This window comes from Rhinolophus ferrumequinum, chromosome 20 (genome assembly GCF_004115265.2).
Source record: "Rhinolophus ferrumequinum isolate MPI-CBG mRhiFer1 chromosome 20, mRhiFer1_v1.p, whole genome shotgun sequence".
Classification (NCBI taxonomy): domain Eukaryota; kingdom Metazoa; phylum Chordata; class Mammalia; order Chiroptera; family Rhinolophidae; genus Rhinolophus; species Rhinolophus ferrumequinum.
This window is the reverse complement of record NC_046303.1, coordinates 35,504,630-35,514,266: the sequence shown is the minus strand read 5'-3', so window position 1 is coordinate 35,514,266 and position 9,637 is coordinate 35,504,630.

The following is a 9,637-nucleotide window of genomic DNA, read 5'->3' as shown; positions in this document are numbered from 1 at the left end:
ATTAGTCTTCTAAATATCCTTATATTACCCCATCTCTTTGCTTTCCTTTCAAATGGCACATGGCTAACAGATTAATCTTCTTACAATTCAACTTGGCTCAAGATATTTCTTTTATCAAAATCTTGCCCAAATAAGGCCTCACTGCTTATGAAATAAGTACTTAATTCATTAACCTGGCATTCTCACTCTCTCACAATCTGACCCCAAACTCTTTTTCTAATCTAATCTACAATTTGTCACCTCTCCTCCCCAAATAGCTTTGACTCCATAACCTCGTTCACATTGCTTGCATTCTTTCATCTCCACCAGTGCCTTTTTCTCTCTTCTTCCCTTATTCAAAGTCCACCTGTTCTTCAAGTACAACTTACTTCTGTGGCTTTCCCAACCCAAAGGAACTGTTCTCTCCTTCTCTCTCATAACATTTTTTGTGTGTCATTCTTTGACAAATATGATATACTGCTTTATTCTATAATGAATTCATATTTCAATTAATAACACATATTATTTATCTGTATCTACCTATCCAGAGTGCAAACTTCTTAAAGGTAAGGATTATGGCTTTTTATCCCAACTAAGGCTTAGTTTGCAATTAATAAAAATTGTTTATTTGACTTTTATTGTACACCTCTGGATAATTTATAGATATAAATGTCCTTAATCCAGTTTAGGAATTCTACTTTCTGATTGATGTACACATTAAGGGAAATTGCTAAGTTTCCATTGACTCTTTAGTCACTATACAATGACACTCGTATATATTTTTTTTTATTTCTTCCACACACTAGCTTAAACCAAAGTCTACACCAGAGGAAGGGGTGTTCAGTAATTAGAAAGGCAGTTCAGGTATAAAAAGATGTGTACTTTCTACTATATATCTTCAGAAAATAAATTGTGACTTTCCAAAATTAATTGAATTACTGAAGCAAAACAACCGAGATAGTTTTGACCAAGAGTTAAATACTACTATTACTCCAAGCTAGCTATCTACAGTGTTAGTTTTACCACACGTTGTTTTATCACTTTTAAATGAGCCTGTTTGGACCAAAGTACAGTCAATGCAAATTGCTTCTAAGAATCCATTTCTGAAAGAATTTGGCTATTTATATCTTTGGCCAGAATTACTTGAGTTTTGGCTTGCAGTACCTATTTTGGTTTCCTTGTAGAAACATGTACTCATAGTAACGTGCCTGAGAAGATATCTTGCCAAAAGGAAATTTACATGACTTCATCATGAAAGGACCAGAGCTCTCCCAGGTAGACTTGGCATATACTCTAAATGAAATGAACCTACCCATCATTACATCCTTGCCAAGCATCTATTAAGACACTGTTCTAGGTATTGTGGATAAAGACTGTGGTAGGTGTTGCAGATATACAAAATAATCCAAAGGTTACTTAGAAAGATTAGCAATACAAAAAAGCATGCATGCTCTATATCAGTAATAAAGAGGACAAGAGAAAGGTTTTATAAATGAAATAAATTTAACCAGGGGTCACGTAGTAGAGGTGGGTTCTTTAGTAGGGTCCCACCAGGAAAGAGGACTGCAAATGACATATTCTAAGCCAATAGGATATAAAAAGAGAGCTTACACAGGGACATGAAAAGTAAAAGAAGCTATGTAATTTGGAACTGCACTAGAAAAGTTTTAATAGTCTTGCTTTATCCTATAGACAATTGAGATTTTTGGAAGTTTAAGAGTACCTGCAAAATAATATTTTAATATCAAAATGAGAAATAATTAAATCATTAAAACAATTTTTGAAGAAAAAGGTAGACAATTAAAAATGGCATCATTTTTAATAAAAATTACAGACAGCTTAGAAAGGAATCAATAAAGCTCAACGTCAGCATTTTGAGTAGGAAATATAGAATTCAAACATCATAGTGGTTGGACCATAAAAAGTAACAATATTATATAACTGAAATAACTCAGCACTTTCATTCACATTTAGCGTTTTTTCCTGATTATAAAACAATCCATATTCATTTTTTAGCAATATTTCTTAGATATTTCAAATATGTAAAATATAACTGGAAACTTGGTAAGACAGAAAATTAGAAGTAAACGTTTAAAAGCTGTTGTGAAATTAAAGGGATATTAAAAATCTTTGCTCTAAAATTCAAATACTTTATTTTTAGTGAGGACTTCATTCAAAACAGACTTACAGATACTTTTGACATAGTTATATCAAACTTTTAACTAGTTTATAGCACTTCAGATGCAACTTAGAAGAGTTTTACTGCTAGGTGCTGGCATGTTAATAGCATCAGAAAGTTAAAGCTCATGCCAAGGGTAGAGACAGAGAAGAAGAGGAAGAAGAAAAGAAGAAGGAGAAGGAGAAAGAGAAGGAGGAGGAGGGGGAGGAGGAAAAGAAGGAGAAAAAGAAGGAAAAGGAGAAGGAGAAGAAGGAAAAAGAGAAGGAGGAGAAGGAGGAGGAGGAGGAGGAGAGATCCAAGATGGAGTAGAAAACTGCTGTGCTTGCTTCTTCCTCTGAATACATCAAAATTACAAATAAACTATAGAACAATCAACCTGGAGAACCACCCAAAGTCTAGATGAGCAGAAGTTTTATAACTAAGGATATAAAGAAGAAGCCATGTGGAGACACACAGCAGCCCATAAGCTGTGGATGTGGTCAAAGCCCACAGCCAGTCAGCCTGAGGGTCAGTTCCACCCACTGACATGCTAACAGCAATCAAGGATCAACTATAACAGGAAGGCACACACAACCCACAGAAGGGACACTCCTGGAGCACCTGGCTCAGGTGAACAGGGAGACTGTGCTACTGGGCCCCACAGGACCACTACTACATAAGGCCACGAGGCACGACTGGGAGACATAGCAGCACTACCTAATACATATAAACACAGAGAGGCAGCCAACATGAGGAAAAGGAAATACATCCCAAATGAAAGAACAGAAGAAAACTCCAGAAAAAGAACTGAACAAAATGGAGGCAAACAACCTACCAGAGACAGAGTTCAAAACAGTTGGTTATAAGGGTGCTCAAGGAACTTAGAGAGAATTTCAACAAAGAGATAGCAAGCATACAAAAAGACATAGAAACCATAAAAAATAACTAGTCAGAAGTAAAGAATACAATACTGAAATGAAGAATGCATTAGAGGGATTCACCAGCAGACTAGATGAAGCACAGGATTGAATCAGCAATTTGGAAGACAAGGCAGGAGAAAACAACCAGAACCCAGTGAAGAAAAAAAGAATCCAAGAAAAATAAGGATAGTTTAAGAGACCTCTGGGACAACAGCAAGCATAACAACATTCACATCATAGGGGTACCAGAAGGAGAAGAGAGAAAGCAAGGGATAGAGAACCTATTTGAAGAAATAATGACTGAAAATTTTCCTAACCTGGCAAAGGAAATAGACATATAAGCCCAGGAAGTGCAGAGTCCCAAACAAGATGAACCCAAACAGGCCCACACCAAGGCACATCATAATTACAATGCCAAAGGTTAAAAACAAAAAGAGAATCCTAAAGACAGCAAGAGAAAAGCAGTTAGTTACCTACAAGGGAGCTCCCATGAAACTGTCAGCTGATTTCTCAACAGAAACTTTGCAGACCAGAAGGGATTGGCAACAAATATTCAAAATGATGAAAAGCAAGGATCTACAACCAAGACTATCTTATCCAGCAAGGCTATCATTTAAAATCCAAGGATAGATAAAGAGCTTCCCAGACAAGAAGAAGCTAAAGGAGTTCACCACCAAACCAGAATTACAAGGAAGTTATAGAGACTTCTTTAAGACGAAAAAAAATTATCAAAAATATGAATAATAAAATGTCAATAACTACATATCTCTCAACAATAGTTTCACCGTAAATGGATTAAATGCTCTGATCAAAAACATAGGGTGGCTGAGTGGACAAGAAAACAAAACTCATATGTATGCTGCCTACATGAAACTCACTTCAGACTGAAAGACACACACAGACTGAAAGTCAAGGGATGGAAAAAGACATTGCATGAAAATGGAAATGGGAAAAAAATCTGAAGTAGCAATACTTATTATACCAGGCATAATAGACTCAAAACAAAGACTATAACAAGAAACAAAGAAGGACCTAGTAATCCCACTTCTGAGTATTTATCTGAAGATACCCAAAATGCTACTCCAAGGGGATGTGTGCATCCATACGTTCATTGCAACATTATTTATAATAGCCAAGGTGTGGAGGCAATCTGGGTGTCCACTGATGGATGAATGGATATAGAGTAGGTGGTACATATATAAAGTGGAATGTTACTTGGCCAGGGAAGGGAATGGGTTCTTGCCATCTGAGGTGGCATGGATGGACCTGGAGGGTATTGTGTGGAGTGGAGTATGTCAGGCAGAGAAAGACAAACGCAATGTAATTTCACTTATATGTGGACTCTAAAGAACAAAATAAACAAACAAACATAACAGAAACACACTCATAGATACAAAGAACATTTTGATGGTTGCCAGAAGGGAGAAGTGTTGAGGGAGTAAGTGAAAAAGGGGAAGGGATTAAGAAGTACAAATTGGTAGTTACAAAATAGTCATGCGCATGTAAAGCATAGGGAATATAGTCAATGATATGGTAATAACTATCTGTAGTGCCCAGTGGGGGCACTATAGATGGGGGATTATTTCTTAAATGATGTATATGTCTAACCACTATGCTATTCACCTGAAATTAATATAAAATAATTTTGTATGTCATCTGTAGTAGAAAATTTTTTTAAAAAGTGGAAAAGGTGAAGGGTAATAAGAGGTCCAAATTTCCAGGTATAAAACAAACAAGTTTTGGAGATGTAATATACATCATAAAGAATATAGTCAATAATATTGTTATAGCATAGTACGGTGTCAGATGGTTACTGGACATATGGTGATCACTTCTTTAGGTATATAAATGCTGAACAACTATGGTGTACACCTGAAAAAATGATATAATGTTGTATGTTAGCATATTTTTTAATAAAAATCTTGAAAAAAGGAAAGAAAATAAAACATGGACCTTCTTAACTAAATGACATAATTCTGGAAATATGGCCTCAAAAATTAATGATGCTCATAAAATGGGTAAGTTTACTGCTGTAAAATAATCTAGGCATTAAGATAATAAGGACCAGTATATAAATTGAATATTGGAAAGTATGGGAATTGCTTTATTATATAATTGCATAATAAAAATAAGAACAGGAAAAATGTCCTTGGCATTTATAAAATGGTCGACATTTTACTTTTTGCCTTGACAAAGATTCACTGCAAATTTTAAATAGGTAAAATCTTTGGTGATTTACTTAAAGGTGGAAATACTTGATTACTAAGAATTAATAAACAGGAAAAGAATAAAGAGATTATACAGAATGCCTATAGACGGTATCTTTCTCAGTGTCTCTATTTATTAAACAGTTTTATTTCCTCTTTATTAAAGTGTTCATTAAATAGTTTTGCCCATTTATTGAAACCTAAACTTTTGTTTCTCTTCTGAATTTGTGTGACCTATTTGAAATATTTAAGACATAAATATTTTGTTAAATTTAAAGCAAACATTTTCCTTTACTATGTTTTTTTAAAAACATACAGAACTTTACATTTTATTTAGTCAAAATATAAATCTTTATCTTTGGGATTGCTTCCATCTGGTCAAACTTAGAAAGTCCTTCCCCACTAGAAATCGGACAATTATTCATTTCTGCTTTTTCTAATTTTCTTTATCAGGTGACTTTTTTGTTTTAATACATTGACCTAAATAGAACTTATTTTGATGTATTGTATGGAATTCAGTATTTAAAACACTTTGGGGGCAGATGGGTGGCTCAGTTGGTTAGACCGCGAGCTCGGGGCAGTGGGGCTGCCGGTTCAATTCCCACATGGGCCAGTGAGCTGCGCCCTCCTCAGCTAGAATGAAGTCAATCAGCCGCCACTCAGCTTCCCCGGGTGGCCAGATGGCTCAGTTGGTTGGAGCGCCCCTGTCAACCACAAGGCTGCCAGTTTGACTTCCCCAAGGGATGGTGGGCTGTGCCCCCTGCAACTAACAACGGCAACTGGACCTGGAGCTGAGCTGCGCCCTCCACAACTAAGATTGAAAGGACAACAACTTGACTTGAAAAAAGTCCTGGAAGTACACATTGTTCCTCAATAAAGTCCTGTTCCCCTTCCCCAATAAAATCTTAAAAAAAAAATAAAATAAAATAAAGGACTTTGTTAGTTATAAGCACTGTGATCAATTCCTATAACTTTTGTACAAAAATAAATGGCACTCTCTTTCAGAAATATTTGGAGTTGGAGTCATAAAATGTTAACATTTTAAAGAACATTTTAATTTTACTTAATAGATTAAAGGCTCTGAGAATTTCTAAGTAAAGACATTTACTTAACCTATTCCCAATAAATTCCCAAATTTATTCTGAGCACTGAAGCTTTGTGAGCAATGCTTATTAAATGAACTAAGTTAAATATAATTTAAAAAATAATAAAATACAGATTAAAATAGATTCCTGTTTAATATCTTTTCCATTCCTAATCCTCTCTGATCCCTTTACAGTCATAAGGGTGAAACATTTATGTTTATTGAAATAGCAGTGGGTTTTGTTTCTGAAAGCTGGTTTCATTTGTCGAGTATTAACAACAGGATTTGTAATGTTGGAGATGTGTTAATTTTTCCCAGAAACTACATCTTAGACCAGGCATCAAACAGATGATGAAATGATATGAAATTATGAATTAGAGATTGATTAATTGCATATCTTCATTGGAGAAATGTGTATTCAAATCCTTTGACCATTTTATAATTAGGTTGTCTTTTTATTTTTCAGTTGTAAGAGTTCCCTTATTAAGGTTTGACACCAATGCAACGATAAGTGCAAAAAAATGTGGGCTTTGAAATTACATAGTTGTACTGAGTTTTAAGATCATCGTCCATAAAATCCATAATCAAATCTGTTTATACTGAAAATTTTAAGATCATTTTTAAATATACATTTTAAATGTTTGATAGTGAACTGATATCAGAAATATTTCCTCCACTTATTACCCCAAAGAGTAATTTGTTCAAAAAAGTTAAAGCAATTTTAGTTACAGTACAAGAATCAGAAAATGTATTTTCCTAAAGTTTAGGGTTAAGAAAACTATTCTATACCAATATTATGGAATATATATATATATATATATCCATTAAGAATTATACACATCTGGGCCATGGTAATATATGAAAATATGTTCATGGAAAAATAACTACAAAATATTTGTTTCATACAGATGTACGTTCATATACTTTCATAGATTTATAAATGTTTCTGTCATTTTGTCCAGACAAAAATCTATAAAAATATATTTATTCTTATGTATTAAAATACATGAATGTATTTATAAGTATTTCTATACCATGTTTTTCTTCAGACAAAACTTATTTCAAATAGATTATATGTATATTTATAAATCTATTAAAATATATGAATGTATATTGACAAATAAATGTGAGGTAATATTAATGAAATTTTATGTTTATTGGATTCTTTGGTTTTAAAAAAGCAGTGTTTTACAAAAATGGTTCTATTTTATTAATACGCATTGCTCACCAAGTTTCAGTGCTCAAAACAAATTTGGGGTTATTTGGAATAAGTTAAGTAAATGTCTTTACTATAGAAATTCTCAGAGCCTTTAATGTATTAATATGCATTGTGAATCTCTAAAAAAAAATCTCTAAAATAATCTCTATTATTTATCTCAAAGTCTATTTTCATATGACTTACACTTATTTTACTTGTGTACACAAATTTGTGTAAATCTTATTTGTATTTGTTTCCTAGTATGTCTTCCCAACCAAACGATACATTCTATCTGGATAGGTAAGTGTATCTGGGTTCTCCACCATTGTTCCTACTGCCCCAGCTAGGGGCCTGTAGTGGAGCTCAATCAATATTTTATAGTGTATGAATTACTGGAGGAGAATCTGGAGGGACTAGTGCTTGAAGTTACATACTTTGGGAACTACCACTCTCAACTTATTCAATTGTAGAATAATTTCAAAGAAGAAATTGTGTTAACACCTCTAGGCCACTAGAGATCCATTTAATAAACTATTGCTGCACTTCAGTGGAATCAATTATTACTTCACGGAACTGAGGAGATTTCTCAGAGAGCACGTCATGACCTGGAAAAAACTTGCGAAATCATTTTTACACTCTGAAACTCCAAGCAAAAAAACAGTAGTAAAAATTGTAGTTAGCGTTAGACGAGCTGAAATTGTGCTTTGCATCAATACCAACAATTTTTTGGAACACATTTCATTACGAGATTTTCTACCAAGTATATTTTCTTATTGTAATAATTGAAGTATGATTAAGCAGATATTCTGTCTGGAAATTGCAAATTATTGACTCATTGATTTTCTTTTAGGATAAGTAATTTCACATATTACTATTTTATTTTTTTTGGATAGTCAGTCAATGTTAAGGCAACTTTTAAAAATATTTAAAATATGTGGTGTTCCTACATGTTTTATACATAATTTACAGTTCTAAGATAGTTAGAAAATGGTATATCTTGTAATAACCCTTTGTGAAAGTTATAATATATAATACTATTGTCTTTTTAAAACTACACACTTTCATTAACTTCTAAGATTCATGAATGCCCTCCAACTGTCCTTCAAAAGTGGTAGGAAAAAAAACGCTAATTGCATTATTTGAGAATCATGTTAAAATGAAATAACAAAAATTGATATAAAAAGCTTATTATTTTTTTCCAGTTACCACAGGGGAAGAATTTTATCAGCTGCCAATGCTCCATAACCTAACACACCACTAAAAGCTTAGCTTATGCCTAAACTTTAACCCTTAATAATATTTGGCGGTGGAGGAGGGACCACATGTCAAGTCAAACATAGGATGTATTTCCAAAGCAGCATTTGCAAAGGTTAATCTGTGTATGGACTTCAGAGGGGAAAGTGCAGTGTCCAACGATCGATCCAAGACCCCCTTCTCGGTTTTTCCCCTGGTTAATAAACCACCGGGAGAGATAACTTTTAAACTTAATTTGCTGAAATGGGAATTCACTAACGTATGCGAAAAAATCCGCGAATTTGAGAAATTTCAGTAAATTGATTTTATATCTGAGAATAAAGATATCTTGCTTCTTCTACTGACACCTTCTACACAAGAGATAAAAGATACCTAAATACTTGGTAATCTGCAAGGAGAAATTTCACAGAATCCCTTAGCCAAAGGTGCCCTTTCAGCTCAGAGATTCCCTGAACACTCAAGGCCACCGTGGCCCCAGGGAGTTGAAGAGGTCTTCCCAGGAACACAGGTCTCCTAACTCCAGGCTTAACCCTCTTTTCTCCAACACCAAAGGTCGCGTGGCTCCAGCTAGAGTGAAGGTCAAAGTCAACAGACTGATCTCCAGTCTACCAGTTTTGAGGGTCCCCCTATCCGAGTGAATTTGAAAATATGGTTCGCGAAAGGACATTTCTAAACATTTTATTCCAAAAACAGTCCTGCCAAAAGATGGTTTGAGTGAGTGGAGGTGAGAGACAGATCACGTACAGGAGAAAGAGCGCAGTTTCTTGCAGACTTGACAGGAAATGAGAGTGGGGAAAAGGGAATGGGGGTGGGGGGGGTAATAAAAAGCAATCTAGA